At 40.2% G+C, this 18,681-nt stretch overlaps 1 protein-coding gene across 2 annotated transcripts in view; it reads right to left on the reverse strand.

Moving 5' to 3' along the window:
• The window catches only part of LOC106571566 (bromo adjacent homology domain-containing 1 protein), a 79,306-nt gene that overhangs the window by 34,872 nt on the left and 25,753 nt on the right, over positions 1-18,681 (reverse strand). The window contains exon 1 of one of the 2 annotated variants that reach the window (XM_014144759.3): positions 1,634-2,098. The exons of the other annotated variant lie outside the window; for it this stretch is intronic. The gene's annotated coding sequence lies outside the window, so the exon portion shown is untranslated. Of the gene's footprint in view, positions 1-1,633; positions 2,099-18,681 lie in introns of those variants that run through there. 2 annotated transcript variants of the gene reach the window in all.

Genomic DNA, 18,681 nt, shown 5'->3' on the forward strand with positions numbered 1-18,681 from the left:
CTAAAATAAAAGTTCCCAGAAATGTTCCATATGCACAAAAAGCTTCTTTCTATCAAATTTTGTGCACACATTTGTTTACCTCCCTGTTAGTGAGCATTTCTCTTTTGCCAAGATAATCCATCCACCTGACAGGTGTGGCATATCAAGAAGCTGATTAAACAGCATGATCATTACACAGGTGCAAGTTGTGCTGTGGACAATAAAAGGCCACTCTAAAATGTGAAGTTTTGTCACACAACAAAATGTCACAGATGTCTAAAGTTTTGAGGGAGCGTGCAATTTGCATGCTGACGGCAGGAATCATTAACAGAGCTGATAATTTAATGTTAATTTCTCGAGCATAAGCCGCCTCCGACGTTGTTTTAGAGAATTTGCCAGTACATACAACCGGCCTCACAACCTTTTGTGTGGAAAAACGTATCCTGATTACCTGGGACTGGCTCCTCTGAGGGTGGACTTGGGACCCAAGTGGGTGGGCGTATGCCATCCCAGGCCCACTCATGGCTGCGCCCCTGCTCAGTCATGTGAAATCCATAGATTATGGCCTAATGAATTTATTTTAATTTACTGATTTCCTTCTATGAACTGTAACTCAGTAAAATCTTTGAAATTGTCGTATGTTGTGTTTATATTTTTGTTCAGTATATTTCAGAAAACATTCTACATACAGCAATCATTCTAAATCAGCAGAAACCAATCAGACAACATGACATAATGTTTGTATCAAATAATTGTTACATGAATGTGGAGCCCAATGCCACTGGCTTCATTCAGCAAACAAGTTACAAAACAACCATGTCCTGTGTAGCCTAGTCTACAGGCTATTAACACAGACACCTAATAAACGTATCTAGCTACTGTATCTTACCTACCATGTCTCTGTGCAAGATACTCCACGTTTAGACAAATGCAAATAAAACACTATTATTTCAATGACCAGGCATTAACCTATGTAATTACACCTTAACACTGCGTGAAAAATGGGGGCAATGACAAAGGGACCAACAACTTGCGCCCCAAATCCCCCCGTACAGGGTAAGGTGTTTTGAACTGATGCAGGGGGTATTTTGAACACTTTCTATGCCCGAATTAAAAATATAAAACACGAGGCGTCGGCTTGTTTTTGTCGTTAAATGTTCTTCAGTTAGTCTACAGTCCATCTAAATCGATTCAAACACTAAATGTAACACCTGAGCTTCGCCCTGGTAACCCATTTAACTTGATCAAACATACCAAACGTCCGATAGCCTACTTGAGGACATCGGGGCCGACATACAGTAGACAAGGCTGCGCCTCGCTCGCTTGAAGTCTGTGAGTAGCCTGGCCATCCGAAGTAACTGCTTTATCTATGGGGCTATGGGCGACCCGAACACACATCGCGGCCAAAATAAGACTGCCACAAACACATATTCCATGCCATTTATGAAAAATAATATCGAAGTAATTCGATTTTCTAACACTATTTAGTATGAAACACATGGATATGGCAGGCTAGCAAGCTACAGCTATCGATTCTGCAAGGCAGAAGCGAAAATAGGTTCTGTACTCCTTTTTGGACGGGCTCCGGAACGCAACTTCAACACTCGGCACTCGAAAGCCGTTACGGAAGAAATATTTAGAGATATTAACTTACACACTCCGTCATACTGTGCCTGGAGATGCGTCGAAATAGTTATGGACTGGTGTGATGGCTGAACTGATCTCCGTACTGGGGGAGAGTAGGGGAGTAGAGAGAAAGCGAGAGAGAGAGGACGGTGGCTGCCTGAGCGATGTGCTTTGCTCTTCCTGGTTCGGCTTCACCGATTTGCAGAAAACTTAATCTTAACCATTTGCTATGCAGACAAGCCTCGCTGACATCCAGTCTTCCAATGGCGAAAACGCCAGGCTGTTTATTTCAAGAATAAAACCTAAATATTTGTAGAATTTGCGTCCCCTTGCGAAGTGGCTCGAATTACTTGGTTCAAGTCGATGCACGGGCTATGGAGCGATGTTGCCCCCCTCAACGCCAGCCTCACCCTGTCATTATGTCGTGACCAGACCCAACCCAGACCACATCCAGTAAACCCACAATCCATGTTTTCACACATCGCCTGGTGTGTACAGATATCACAACAACATTGTAATGTACACCCAAGAATGTAAAGCATGCGGGGAAACAACACCGGTTCATTCCCATTCCCTGTGGTTGAATAAAATGATCATTATTTTCAGATCACAGTCCATAATGTTATTAGCCTAATATGTTGTTTTTTTGCGTGCCCCAAAAGTTTTAATTGGATATGGAAAGAATTCTAATTTCAGTCAATCTATTACAAAAAAATCCAACACTTTATAGGCTAGGGTCCAAATGATTGGCCCTATTGGCCAGGCATATTGGCTGCTTCATGTGCATTACCGCTAATAGGCCTGTTTTATTTATTGCTTTATTACACGATCTATTGCTTTATTACATGATCTATTGCTTTATTATGCCTAAAAGCACACACGAGCCAGTCCTGTTGCAGAGGAATTAGTATAAACCAGCACAACAATAACATGCAGGCCTCCACACCACGTGTGATAACGGGCAAATTATGACAACAAATTATAAAGATCCAAACACTGAGCACACTCGGGGTTTTGGTTTTGTGCCGGTGTCAGGTGATTACATCAATGCTTACGCGGCGATTCTCAATAGTCCCGAGTGGCTTCATTCCTCTCCTTGTCTCCTTTCCTTCAACTGCACAGATATGAACTGGACAGCTTAAATCAAATCCTCAGGGCATCCACCATTGCTTTTCCTTGCTTTGTGCTTTCAGATCTGCGCAGATGAAGGAGGTGAGGAAGCTCCTTTAGACTATCGAAATTAAGGAGAGAAGACAAGGAGAGGAAGCTGTTGTAGACTATTCAGGTGGACCCTATACTGTTTTACCACCCCCACGCCTTGCATGAAGGTGAACATTTGTGATTTCATGGCGAAGACATCTGACCACCCGTCGCTATTTCGGATGTTGCCTATGTTTCCAGAATATCCCCATTGAACACAAGGTAAAAAATAATAACGAATATCTAGATGAATATATGTCCCTACAAGTTCAACATTTCGGTCATGCATTTGGTTGAGGAAAAGGACGTGGGCTGCAAACTGAACAGGACGTGAACAGGACGTTAAGGGACAATATCAGACGACTTGAAGCCTTCAACTAAGACAACTGACATTTCCCCTGGTTTGCCAATAGATAGAGCCATCTTCACTCCTTGAATAATGTAAAATCAAATATATTGGCTGTGTGCACAGTCTATCAGATGTTATAGGGGGTGCAGCGAAATTCTTAGGATATATGTTACTACAGCGCCTAACAATACAGCAAAATGTCAAACAAGTACATAAATATTCAACAAATAAAATAGAAATCAAGAACTGTCGGGACGAATCCAAATAAACGTTCTGAGCAAATAATTGAAGAAATAACACTTTTTTTTTATTTTTTTACTGCAAGTCAGCGCCATCTCAGACAATCCATTTAAGACATTTGTAACCTATATAGGCCTACCCAAGTTAAGCTTTTCACTGTACGACACAGCAACCACACAGTGGAGAGGTTGAACATGCAAGTGTTTCGTAATAACACGTTAAAAAGCAGTGTGCACAGCTAATCATGACTGACAGTTTTCAATATTTAACTTATGACATCATTATGCAGGCCTCTATGACTGAGGGTACAAGCAGTAGTCAACTCCTGAACAGTGCAGTGCACTTCAGATAGGCTAAATGCATTACCGTTTTTCTTAGGGATGTAGGCCTAACGATTCACCGCATCAGTCCCAGATTCAAATGTTTAAGATAGAAGTGCATCGGTCCTCGGACCTCAAATCGATCCAAATGTAGCATGCATCGTTCAGAAAATATATTCAAAACTTAAGAATCACCAGTCCACATTTTTTGTTGTTGTTGCTCATATTACATTCTTTCTACCTTCTGAAAATAACTCATATTTTGCGACAACTGATGCGTCCTCTCCTTCAGTGTCGAACTGCATGTAATTGTATTGACAAGTCACTGATCTACAACTCATTTTGCATGCCGAACAACCCAGTGCAATATCAGTAGCGTGGTCAAGCTATGCACTGTGCCCAGTTTCGAGCGAGGTAGGCGGCGTGTTCCTGGACCTTTCAGCATTCAAACGCTAAAATGGCTTCCATGATATTAAGCTTTATTAGGTGATTGACAACCAATGTAAATTGCTAGGATATTGTTATCTAAGCCCTGTTAAAAATGTATTTTACCGGAATAAAAGTGAGTTCTCCTGTAGCTTATCTGGCTATACCTGCTGAATGGGGCTTACAATATAATTGATTTGGATTGTTCAAGTTCACCATCAGCAATACATTTCGTAGTTTTGCTTTAAACAATCAGTGTATATGGTAATTTTTTGATATATTGGGTAATGTTGATAATTTGACAAGGAGGACAGCAATCACTTTTGCGAGGCACACTGCGTGGCAGAAGCCAGAGAAGAAAAGATCATTCTGTAAAAACTTCCAATTGGTCAAAACCATTCGATTTTGAGATGGGGGTGAAACGCAAAAGCTGTGCTATATTTTCATTGGCTATGTCATAGCTAATTTATAAATGATAAATAAATACATTAACTCTTAACCCTTTGCACGTGTGGGAACTGGCCTATATGTATAGGGCTAATTTGAAATGTTTCTTACAGAAGAAATATGAAAAGCATATGCATGGTAGCAATTGAAAGGGAACAGTTTGGAGATTATGGAAAAATTATCAGACCAAAAGGTGGGGACACAACAGTTCACCTGACACAAGACTGAATCCAAATTTACACGGTTGATTTTATGTGCATTTTACATTTACTCTACTTTTCGCCGCATTTGTTGATAACGAAATCTGAAAATACTCAACACATTAAGTAACATGGATAAGAATATTCCTGGAAAATGTGGGGTAGGTGCAACATAAGACAAAAAAATGACAAGGCTTTGAGTGAGAGGACTAACTGGTGTCTCCACATGGACACACACCTCTCCAAAGGGTGCACAGTTCCAAAGTCATTTCAATGCATTTTCATGACTCAAAGAAGTCTTTAAAAAAAATAAAACTTTTATAGTTGATCTCTCCGAGCTGTGCTGTTGAGGAACTAGAGCAAGCACACTTGTAGTTTTGGTTGGAACACAGCCCTGCATCCCCACCATCACACAATTACTGTTGTTTACGCAATCCAAAAGCGGTCCATTATAAACCACAATCTGGGTCAGGAGGGCATCATTTGAAAGCTGGTTCTATTGCCAACATGACTAGCTAAGTTATACAATACGATATTAAAGCGTCAGGCTTTAACAATGCAATTCAGAGAAACAGATCATAATTTGGGTGCGCATAGAAAGGAGTCATAAGTGCATTCAGGTGCGTGTACGCTGCGGCAAATTTTATTCACAATAGAAAAACATAGGCTCATTCAGTTCAGAACAACCCAGGGTATGAAGCCATGTCATCTTGTAACTGTATATTAAACATAGTGATCATAAACGTTGGCACTGTATATGACATGAGTTTTATACTATGGAAATGTGAAGTGCACAGGTGTTTGGCTTGCTTGTACGACTTCAATGTGGTATTTATTACAATCCTTAATGTCTCATCTTTCAAAATACAGTCCTCTTAGTTTACAGCATTTTCCTCACTCAAAAATATATATTTTTACTAAAGTTGCCCAATTAGTGGGAGGGATGGGGACAATTTCTTGTCGTGCGAGGTGCTCAAGTTCAGAGCGGCTGTCAGTCATAATCCATACAGCGCTGTGAAGCAGAGAACCTGAGCTCTGAATTCATGTACAGCCACTGCGTTCCAATTTAGGCATTTATCAGTGTCCAAATCTGCCATTTTCAAACTGTTTACGAGTGTAAAGTCCTCTTAGTTTACAAGTTGGAACCAAATAAGGTACTTGAGAGCGATACCATAGAAAAACTACTTTAGGGTCTCTGAAGAACCATAAATGGGATGGTTCTTTGAAGAACAATACAATTATTTTTTTCTAAAACCTGAAATGTTTCGGCCCTCCAGCACCGGAATTGAATAGCCTTGCTATAGGGTTTTATTTGAATATTTCCCAGGGTTACTACCATATTTCGCAGGGTGCCTTTCCAGTAAATTTTAGAGTTAACATGACGTCCTGACCATAGAGAGCTCGTATTTTTCTATGGTAGAGTAGGTCAGGGCGTGACTGGGGTTTTTTGTGTAGTTTATTTATTTCTATGTTTGGTTCTAGTTTCTTTTTTCTATGTTGGGGTTTTAGTCTAGTTTAAAATGTTCTATGGTGTTTTCTAGGTTATCTTTTCTATGTTGGGGTTTTTGTCTAGTTTACATTTTCTATGTTGTGTTCTAGGTTCTTTTTTCTAGGTTGGGGTTTTTGTATGATTCCCAATTAGAGGCAGCTGGTCATCGTTGTCTCTAATTGGGGATTATATTTAAGTTGTTGTTTTTCCCGCTAGTGTTTGTGGGAGATTATTTTGAGTTAGTGTATGTTGCACCTCTTCGTCACGGTTTGTTGTTTTTGTTTATAGTTTATTTGTATGTCTTGCATAGTTTCACATAATAATAAAGATGAGGAACGATACGCATGCTGCGCCTTGGTCTCCTTCATACGACAGCCGTGACAGACTGTTTGGTAGTGACAGAGAAATGGTTGTTAGATTCATCAATTTTCAGTCCTGTGGCCTTCACCAAGTGAGATTTAAAAAAATGAAGACAATACAATACATATTTCATAAGGCCTTCTTATGAGGGCCTAGTTTTACCCTAATACAGTGGCCTGAAACTCATTACAGGCCACATCAGGCCAGCAAGTCATATCATGCTGGCTTGTAAAGTGACATGTAATTCCTATTGGAGTGGGGATATCCAACATTTGAAAATGTTTATTCACCCTCAACCTGCATTCAGAATGATTGCCAGGGTTGGGAAGTCTAAGATATGAGACTACTTTAAACATCTGAACTGGAACAAGCGTTTCAGTAACGGGTGCAATAAATCCAATTTAGAGATTGGAATACTTCAGAAAAATGTGCTATTTATATTTGAGTAGCATAAGATTAATTAATCAATGCAAAAACATAGATTTTGAAACAAATAATTCTAAAAGTCGACCTGCAACAGAGCATCCTGGGAAATAAGATGATGGGCGTGGGTTTGGTTCAACTCTGGATATTAACACCAACACTGGGATTATTTTACACCACTGAGTGTTAATTTAAGTCTTGAATCAACACTAGAAATGCTACACCAAAAAAAATCTATACTAGTTAACACTGGCTAATATGCTGTGTGCTATGAAAGGGAAACATCTGCAGGCTTCCATACAATTAAATAACCTTTTAGAATTCTGAAGAACCGTAGATAACACGTCAAGAACCTCACAAAAGTTTTTTTATCGTGCAAGAGTTCTCCAAGGAACCTTTTTCAGTGCAGGTTTAGTACCATAGTACTCATGCAATCACGATACTTGATACCAAGGCAACAAAAAAGAAGGCATATTAGCCAAAGTCACAGAATGACACTTCATCCAGACAGATCAACTCAGATACTGCTCTGTTCAATCGTTGGGCATCTTTTGAGTTCAATATCATTACATTTGCCTTTTTTGATGTACAATTTTTTTCCAGAGACAGCCAGGTATGCATGAATGAATCAATTACAATTTTTTTTTTTTTACCAATCTAACAACATAAAAGGCAATAATTTACCATTCAAATAATCTCTATTGATAAACTGGGTAAATCAATATGTAGCGTAGGCCTAGCCACAATAAAGGTGAATGCATATTCAATAGGTGTGTGCATGCATTGAGTTATTACATTTTTTTTGTCTGATTTCATGGGGCTACAATCTGTTTCCCTTCCATTTGGGACTTATTGTATCGTACTGATCAACTACATTTGAACAGAAGTAGTGTATTTTATAAAAATGCGTGTGGTCTCTTTAAAGAACTGCACTTGATTTGACCCAAAAACAATTGCGTTGCTCCTCAAGAAATGCTGCCGGCCATGAGAGGCCAAACATGGGTTGGGTTGGCTTAGGGGTGCGGTTTGATGTGGATGTTTCTTGGGTGTGTCCTTGCCACCACCAAGACACATCCATCTGTCAGAACCTTGCCTGCAGCCGTTTCACCCCCACTCAATCACAACAAACACACCTCCTGCAGGTTGAGTTCAATAACTACAGGAGATGTATGGTGAGGTACCAAAGGAAGTTTTGAATAGGCCAGTAGCCTACAGAGTAATATGAGAAGCATTCCTGACATAGATAATCTAAACTAAGTGTTTTGACAAATTTCAAATGTAGTAACAGGTCCATGTAGAAGAAACAACCCTTTACATAATACCATACAAGCAGTGTTCTGCAAATATAACAATGTTAACATTTCATCTTTCATTGTCATTCACAGTTGATACGGATACTGTGCCTATCAGCATTTTGCAATGGTGGTAATGGGGCTACCTTGGCAAACATGTCAGTGGTCATACCTTCCTGTGTGGTGTCCTGTATACCACAGGAGTTCCCTGATCCTGGCACAGAATACACAGGGTTTCTCCCTCCCTCCTAACTAATACCAATCAATTCAATAATAGAAAAAGACAATACAAGTAAAAGTTGTGTCTAGTAAAACTGTAATGCCAAGTCTCTCTCCATTCAAGGTCTCTCTCCATTCAGAGACATCAGTATCAGGCCCGTCTGTCAGTCATCACATCATCTTGCAATTCTCCTTGTGCTGGCTCCCATAAAATGTTTCTGTGAACACATGTATTTATTTATTTATGCAAGTCATTTAGTCAGTTAAGAACAAATTATTTTTGCCAGAGCCCCAGAGCCTTTAGGCTGTTGCCAATGACAGGTGAAGGTTGCTGGCCGGATACTTGCCAACATGTGGCTGACTGTTCCATTCATAGGAATGCTCACAGCGAGGGTATGTCTGCATGATGCTGATGAGGGACCCCTTGTTGGTCTTCTCTATGCTGCATGTTCGGCTGCAAACTGGACATCTCTTGAACAGGCAATCTTATGAGGTAGTGTTGACTGGGAGGGACTGGGTGATATAATCAACAGTCAAGTAGTAAATAGCATTTTATTCTAAAGAAAGGTCAAGCCGGGTATTTTTTAATACAACTTCACACAACACACAATACCTGTCATTGTTGATGACGCTGTATGTGTCATCAGGGCAGTAACTCAGATCACTATCAGAGGCCTCATGATGGCATGTCCTTTTCATAGGAGTCCAGGGAGACTCTAGCAACAACCGATTAGCATGACACACTTTTATTCAGAGGTCTTGCCTGACAAGCTGTGAAAATAGCAAGTGAACAATTAAATAAATTATTTTGGAGGTTGCGTAACCATTACTAAGAATAGTAAAGCCCCCTTTACTGGCTCAAATAGCTGTCCAATCACCCTGTTACCAACCCTTCACAAAGTTTTTGAAAAAATTGTGTTTGACCAGATACAATGTTATTTTACAGTAAACAAATAGACAACAGACTTTCAGCAAGCTTATAGGGAAGGACATTCAACAAGCACAGAACTTACACAAACTACTAATGATTGGCTGAGAGAAATTTATGACAAAAATATTGTGGGGGCTGTTTTGTTAGACTTCAGTGCGGCTTTTGACATTATCGATCATTGTCTGCTGCTGAAAAAACTTGTGTTATTCTGGATAAAGAGTTACCTGTCTAACAACACAGAGGGTGTTCTTTAATGGAAGCCTCCCAATATAATCCAAGTAGAATCAGGAATTCCCCAGGGCAGCTGTCTAGGCCCATTACTTTTTCAATCTTTACTAATGACATGCCACTGGCTTTAACCTGTTATGGCTAGGGGGCAGTATTTTCACAGCCGGATAAAAAAAACGTACCCGATTTAATCTGATTATTACTCCTGCCCAGAAACTAGAATATGCATATAATTATTAGCTTTGGATAGAAAACACTCCAAAGTTTCTAAAACTGTTTGAATGGTGTCTGTGAGTATAACAGAACTCATTTGGCAGGCCAAAACCTGAGAAGATTCCATGCAGGAAGTGCCCTGTCTGACAATTTCTTGCCCTTCTTGATTATCTCTATCCATTACAGAGGATCTCTGCTGTAATGTGACACTTCCTACGGCTACCATGGGCTCTCAGAAGGCGGCAAAAAGCTGAATCGTGGCTTTGCAGGCTCTGGCTGAAAAAAAGTAGCGCGTTTGGCTAGTGGCTGGTTACAGTACTGTGAGACTCAGGCGCGTGCCCGAGTCGACCCCATGCTTTGTTTTCATTCGTCTGTTTACCTAAACGCAGATTCCCGGTCGGAATATTATCGCTTTTTTACGAGAAAAATGGCATAAAAATTGATTTTAAAGAGCGGTTGACATGCTTCGAAGTACGGTAATGGAATATTTAGAAATCTTTTGTCACGAAATGCGCCATGCTCGTGACCCTTATTTACACTTCGGATAGTGTCTTGAACGCACGAACAAAACGCCGCTGTTTGGATATAACTATGGATTATTTTGAACCAAACCAACATTTGTTATTGAAGTAGAAGTCCTGGGAGTGCATTCTGACGAAGAACACCAAAGGTAATCAAACTTTTCTAATAGTAAATCTGACTTTGGTCAGGGCTAAACTTGGTCGGTGTCTAAATGGCTAGCCGTGATGGCTGGGCTATCTACTGAGAATATTGCAAAATGTGCTTTCACCGAAAAGCTATTTTAAAATTGGACATATCGAGTGCATAGAGGAGTTCTGTATCTATAATTCTTAAAATAATTGTTATGTTTTTTGTGAACTTTTATCGTGAGTAATTTAGTAAATTCACCGGATGTTTGCGGGGGGTATGCTAGTTCTGAACGTCACATGCTAATGTAAAAAAGCTGGTTTTCGATATAAATATGAACTTGATTGAACAAAACATGCATGCATTGTATAACATAATGTCCTAGGGTTGTCATCTGATGAAGATCAAAGGTTAGTGCTGCATTTAGCTGTGGTTTTGTTTTTTGTGACATTATATGCTAGCTTGAAAAATGGGTGTGTGATTATTTCTGGCTGGGTACTCTGCTGACATAATCTAATGTTTTGCTTTCGCTGTAAAGCCTTTTTGAAATCGGACAGTGTGGTTAGATTAACGAGAGTCTTGTCTTTAAAATGCTGTAAAATAGTCATATGTTTGAAAAATTGAAGTAATAGGATTTTAGAGGAGTTTGTATTTCGCGCCACGCCCATCATTGGATATTGGAGCAGATGTTCCGCTAGCGGAACGTCTAGATGTAAGAGGTTAAGTAAAGCTATTGTGTCTATGTATGCGGATGACACAACACTATAAACGTCAGCTACTACAGCGACTGAAATGAGCGACTGCAACACTTAACCTGTTGGGGCTAGGGGGCAGTATTTGCACGGCTGGATAAAAAAATGTACCCGATTTAATCTGGTTACTAATCCTACCCAGTAACTAGAATATGCATATACTTATTATATATGGATAGAAAACACCCTAAAGTTTCTAAAACTGTTTGAATGGTGTCTGTGAGTATAACAGAACTCATTTGGCAGGCAAAACCCTGAGACATTTTCTGACAGGAAGTGGATACCTGATGTGTTGTATTACCTTTAAACCTATGCCATTGAAAAACACAGGGGCTGAGGAATATTTTGGCACTTCCTATTGCTTCCACTAGATGTCACCAGCCTTTACAAAGTGTTTTGAGTCTTCTGGAGGGAGATCTGACCGAACAAGAGCCATGGAACAATGATGGCCCATTAGACACCTGGCGCGCGAGTTCATGTTGGGTACCCTCGTTCCAATACGTTATAAAAGAGAATGCATTCGTCCACCTTGAATATTATTCATGTTCTGGTTAAAAAAGGCCCTAATGATTTATGCTATACAACGTTTGACAAGTTTGAACGAACGTAAATATATTTTTTCCCCTCGTTCATGAAGTGAAGTCCGGCGGGCTTAGATCATGTGCTAACAAGACGGAGATTTTTGGACATAAATGAGCTTTTTTGAACAAAACTACATTCGTTATGGACCTGTGATACCTGGAAGTGACATCTGATGAAGAGAATCAAAGGTAATGGATTATTTACATAATATTTTCGATTTTAGATCTCCCCAACATGGCGGCTAGTCTGTATCGCAACGCGTATTTTTCTGGGCGCAGTGCTCAGATTATTGCAAAGTGTGATTTCCCAGTAAGGTTATTTTTAAATCTGGCAAGTTGATTGCGTTCAAGAGATGTAAATCTATAATTCTTTAAATGACAATATAATATTTTACCAATGTTTTCTCATTTTAATTATTTAATTTGTGGTGCTGACTTGACTGCCGGTTATTGAAGGGAAACGATTTCCTGAACATCAACGCCACAGTAAAACGCTGTTTTTGGATATAAATATGAACTTGATAGAACTAAAAATGCATGCATTGTCTAACACAATGTCCTAGGAGTGTCATCTGTTGGAGATTGTAAAAGGTTAGTGCATCATTTTAGCTGATTCATGGTTTTGGTGACGCCTGTCTTTGAATTGGCACAACATTACACACAACTCTTGTAAATGTACTGTCCTAACATACTCTAAATGTATGCTTTCGCCGTAAAACCTTTTTGAAATCGTAAAACGTGGTTAGATTAAGGAGATGTTTATCTTTCAAAGGGTGTAAAATAGTTGTATGTTTGAAAAATTTGAATTTTGACATTTATTTGGATTCAAATTTGCCGCTCTTGAAATGCACCTGCTGTTGATGGAGTGCACCACGGGTGGGACGCTTGCGTCCCACCTAGCCCATAGAGGTTAAGAGCTGCAGTTAGTTTCAGAATGGGTGGCAAGGAATAAGTTAGTCCTAAATATTTATTCAACTAAAAGCATTGCATTTGGTACAAACCATTCACTAAACCCTAAACCTCAACTAAATCTTGCAATAAATAATGTGGAAATTGAGCAAAGGTTACTAAACTGCTTGGAGTAACCCTGGATTGTAAACTGTAATGTTCAAAACATATTGATACAACAGTAGCTAAGATGGGGAGAAGTCTGTCCCTAATAAAGCGCTGCTCTACCTTAACCGCACTATCAACAAGGCAGGTCCTATAGGCTCTAGTTTGGTCGCACCTGGACTACTGTTCAGTCGTGTGGTCAGGTGCCACAAAGAGGGATGGGCAGCACGGCTGGCCCTTGGATGTACACCGAGAGGAGAGATTGACTTCATCACCATTTGCATTTGTGAGAGGTATTGACATGTTGAAAGCACCGAGCTGTCTGTTTAAACGACTAGCATGCAGCTCAGACACCCATGCCTACCCCACAAGACATGCCACCAGAAGTCTCTTCACAGTCCCCAAGTCCAGAACAGACAACGGTAGGCGCACAGTACTACACAGAGCCATGACTAAATGGAACTCTATTCCACATCAGGTAAATGATGCAAGCAGAAAGAAAATACACCTTATGGAACAGCTGGGACTGTGACGCAACAAACATTGGCACATGCATACACACACATACGATAACATACGCACTACACACAAGTACACATGGATTTTGTGTTGTAGATACAGTTGAAGTTGGAAGTTTACATACACTTAGGTTGGAGTCATTAAAACTCATTTTTCAACCACTCCACAAATGTCTTGTTAACTTCTTATGGCTTGGGGGCAGTATTTCGACATCTGGATGAGAAGCGTGCCTAAAGTAAACTGCCTGTTACTCAGGCCCAGAAGCTAGGATATGCATATAATTGGTATATTTGGATAGAAAACTCTAAAGTTTCCAAAACTGTTAAAATAATGTCTGTGTATAACAGAACTGATATGGCAGGCGAAAACCTGAGGAAAATCCATCCAGGAAGTGGGATTGTTTTTGATGTGGGTATTTTCAATTGAATGAATATAGAGTATCTAATGGGTTAGGACCCAGATTGCAGTTCCTATGGCTTCCACTAGATGTCAACAGTCTTTAGACATGGTTTCAGGCTTGTTTTCTGAAAAATGAAGAATGAGACCTTTTTGTCAGTGGACTGAGGAAGAATGCAGAGCTGGTTTGAGCATGTGACCGATTGTGTGCCCTTCGTTATTTTTCCTTTCTATTGAATATGCTATTGTCCGGTTGAAATATTATCGATTATTTAGACAATAGACAACCTGAGGATTAATTATAAACATCGTTTGACATGTTTTGACGAACTTTACAGGTACTATTAGAATGTATTCGTCTGCATGTTTTGACCGCCTTGGAGCCAGTAGATTACTGAACAAAACTGAGTTTTTGGGATATATTTATTGTGTAACTGGGACCCTTCTGATTGCAACCAGATGAAGATCTTCAAAGGTAAGTGATTAATTTTATCGCTATTTCTGACTTTGTAATTCCTTTACTTGGTTGTAAAATGTTTGTATGCTTTTGTAAGCGGGGCGCTGTCCTCAGATAATCGCATGTTATGCTTCGCCGTAAAGCCTTTTTGAAATTTGACAATGAGGCTGGATTAACAAGAAGTTGATCTTTAAGCCGATGTATAACACTTGTATTTCTTATGAATGTTTATTATTACTATTTCTGTATTTTGAATTTGGCGCTCTGCAATTTCACCGGATGTTGTCGAGGTGGGTCGCTAGCGGAACGCCTGCACCAGAAAGGTTAACAAACTACAGTTTTGGCAAGTCAGTTAGGACATCAACTTTGTGCATGGCACAAGTAATCTTTCCAACAATTGTTTACAGACTGATTATTTCACTTATAATTCACTGTATCACAAGTCCAGTGGGTCAGAAGTTTACATACACTAAGTTGACTGTGCCTTTAAACAGCTTGGAAAATTGGCTTTAGAAGCTTCTGATAGGCTAATTGACATCATTTGAGTCAATTGGAGGTGTACCTGTGGATGTATTTCAAGGCCTACCTTCAAACTCAGTGCCTCTTTGCTTGAAATCATGGGAAAAACAAAAGAAATCAGCCAAGATCTCAGAATTTTTTGTTGTTGTTGACCTCGATAAGTCTGGTTCATCCTTGGAAGCAATTTCCAAACGCCTGAAGGTACCACGTTCATCTGTACAAACAATAGTACGTAAGTATGAACACCATGGGACCACGCAGCTGTCATACCGCTCAGGAAGGAGACGCGTCCTAGAGATGAACGTACTTTGGTGCAAAAAGTGCAAATCAATCCCAGAACAACAGCAAAGGACCCTGTGAAGATGCTGGATGAAACAGGTACAAAAGTATCTATATCCACAGTAAAACAAGTCCTATATCGACATAACCTGAAAGGCCGCTGAGCAAGGAAGAAACCACTGCTCCAAAACCGCCATAACAAAAGCGTACTTTTTGGAGAAATGTCCTCTGGTCTGATGAAACAAAAATAGAACTGTTTGGCCATAATGACCATCATTATGTTTGGAGGAAAAAGGGGGATGCTTGCAAGCCAAAGACACCATCCCAACCGTGAACCACAGGGGTGGCTGCATCATCTTGTTTTATTTCACCTTTATTTAACCTGGTAGGCAAGTTGAGAACAAGTTCTCATTTACAATTGTGACCTGGCCAAGATAAAGCAAAGCAGTTCGACAACATACAAAAACACAGAGTTTTGGGGGTGCGTTGCTGCAGGAGGGACTGGCGCACTTCACAAAATAGAAAATATCATGAGGAAGGACAATTATGTGGATATATTGAAGCAATATCTCAAGACATCAGTCAGGAAGTTAAAGCTTGGTCGCAAATGGGTCTTCCAAATGGACAATGACCCCAAGCATACTTCCAAAGTTGTGGCAAAATGGCTTAAGGACAACAAAATCAAGGTATTGGTGTGGCCATCACAAAGCCCTGACCCCAATCCTATATTAAATTTGTGGGCAGAACTGAAAAAGCATGTGCGAGCAAGGAGGCTTATAAACCTGACTCAAGTTACACCAGCTCTGTCAGGAGGAATGGGACAAAAATTCACCCAACTTACTGTGGGAAGCTTGTGGAAGGCTACCCAAAACATTTGACTTAAGTTAAACAATTTAAAGGCAATGCTACCAAATACTAATTGAGTGTATGTAAACTTCTGACCCACTGGGAATGTGATGAAAGAAATAAAAGCTGAAATAATTCATTATCTCTACTATTATTCTGATATTTCACATTCTTAAAATAAAGTGGTGATCCTAACTGACCTAAAACGGAACTTTTACTAGGATTAAATGTCAGGAATTGTGGAAAAACGGAGTTAAAATGTATTTGGCTAAGGTGTATGTAAACCTCCGACTTCAACTGTATGTGGTAGTAGAGTAGGGGCCTGAGGGCACACAGTGTGTTGTGAAATCGTATTGTAATGTTTTTAATATTGTATAACTGACTTACTCTTCCTGGGGGTCTGGGAAAATGATCTGCTGCCTTGGCAGCAGCTAATGGGGATCCATAACAAATATAAATTGCAATCACATTGCTGGACATGTTATGATACCCACCTTTGCACCTTCTGGTAGGTCACCGGCATCCATTCATGACCAGGGGTTCAGTCTTGCACCCAACTGTGTAATTTGTCTAACAGAAAAACAGGGTCAACGATTATCATCATCCCTCAATTATAAACATAGCTCAAGAAATAACAATCTCATTTGGAAGCTATTTCTATGCTTTACATATGTTAATAGGATTAGATTCAGGCCGGTGAAGCCGTTACACTATGCAACCAACTGTGACATGTTTTGCTATGGCCCTGGGTTGGTTTGTGTTTGTTGCTGCTAGTTCATATACTGTTGAAGTCTGACATGAGTTAGCCAATACCACCATAGCTGCATAAAAGTAATAATAATAATAGTGCCCTAGACATGGGTTGCATCTCGGTGGCTAGTGACGGTTTCATCTAAATTACACTAACTTAGAGTGGCATGGAAATACAATGACATTGCTAAAGTAAATAATTAGAAGGAAACAACTTTGCCATATGTTGTCAAATGTACTTTATTAGAGAGATGGCAATGTTGCCATTACTGTTACTTGCGAAGTTTGTAAAAAAAAATATTTCGATTTGTTTAAAGACTTGCTTGGTTACTACATGATTCCATATGTGTTATTTCATAGTTTTGATGTGTTCCCTATTATTCTACAACGTAGAAAATAGTCAAAATAAAGAAAAAAAATTAAGGGAACACTAAAATAACACATCCTAGATCTGAATGAATGAAATAATCTTATTAAATACTTTTTTCTTTACATAGTTGAATGTGCTGACAACAAAAATCACACAAAAATAATCAATGGAAATCCAATTTATCAACCCATGGAGGTCTGGATTTGGAGTCACACTCAAAATTAAAGTGGAAAACCACACTACAGGCTGATCCAACTTTGATGTAATGTCCTTAAAACAAGTCAAAATGAGGCTCAGTAGTGTGTGTGGCCTCCACGTGCCTGTATGACCTCCCTACAACGCCTGGGCATGCTCCTGATGAGGTGGCAGATGGTCTCCTGAGGGATCTCCTCCCAGACCTGGACTAAAGCATCCGCCAACTCCTGGACAGTCTGTGGTGCAACGTGGCGTTGGTGGATGGAGCGAGACATGATGTCCCAGATGTGCTCAATTGGATTCAGGTCTGGGGAACGGCCGGGCCAGTCCATAGCATCAATGCCTTCCTCTTGCAGGAACTGCTGACATACTCCAGCCACATGAGGTCTAGCATTGTCTTGCATTTGGTGGAAACCAGGGCCAACCGCACCAGCATATCGTCTCACAAGGGGTCTGAGGATCTCATCTCAGTACCTAATGGCAGTCAGGCTAACTCTGGCGAGCACATGGAGGGCTGTGTGGCCCCCCAAAGAAATGCCACCCCACACCACGACTGACCCACCACCAAACCGGTCATGCTGGTGGATGTTGCAGGCAGCAGCAGGCTCTGGCAGTGCTCCTCCTGCTCCTCCTTGCACAAAGGCGGAGGTAGCGGTCCTGCTGCTGGGTTGTTGCCCTCCTACGGCCTCCTCCACGTCTCCTGATGTACTGGCCTGTCTCCTGGTAGCGCCTCCGTGCTCTGGACACTACGCTGACAGACACAGCAAACCTTCTTGCCACAGCTCGCATTGTTGTGCCATCCTGGATAAGCTGCACTACCTGAGCCACTTGTGTGGGTTGTAGACTCCGTCTCATGCTACCACTAGAGTGAAAGCACCGCCAGCATTCAAAAGTGACCAAAACATCAGCCAGGAAGCATAGGAACTGAGAAGTGGTCTGTGGTCTCCACCTGCAGAACCACTCCTTTATTGGGGGTGTCTTGCTAATTGCCTATAATTTCCACCTGTTGTCTATTCCATTTGCACAACAGCATGTGAGATTTATTGTCAATCAGTGTTGCTTCCTAAGTGGACAGTTTGATTTCACAGAAGTGTGATTGACTTGGAGTTACATTGTGTTGTTTAAGTGTTACACATACATACATATAATATATATATATATATATATATATATATACACATACACACAAACATACACACACGTCAAAAGTTTGGACACACCTACTCATTCAAGGGGTTTTCTTTATTTTGACTATGTTCTACATTGTAGAATAATAGTGAAGACATCAAAACTATGAAATAACACATATGGAATCATGTAGTAACCAAGCAAGTCTTAAACAAATCGAAATATATTTTATATTTGAGATTCTTC

The sequence above is a fragment of the Salmo salar genome, chromosome 15 (genome assembly GCF_965601325.2).
Source record: "Salmo salar chromosome 15, fSalSal1, whole genome shotgun sequence".
NCBI lineage: Eukaryota > Metazoa > Chordata > Actinopteri > Salmoniformes > Salmonidae > Salmo > Salmo salar.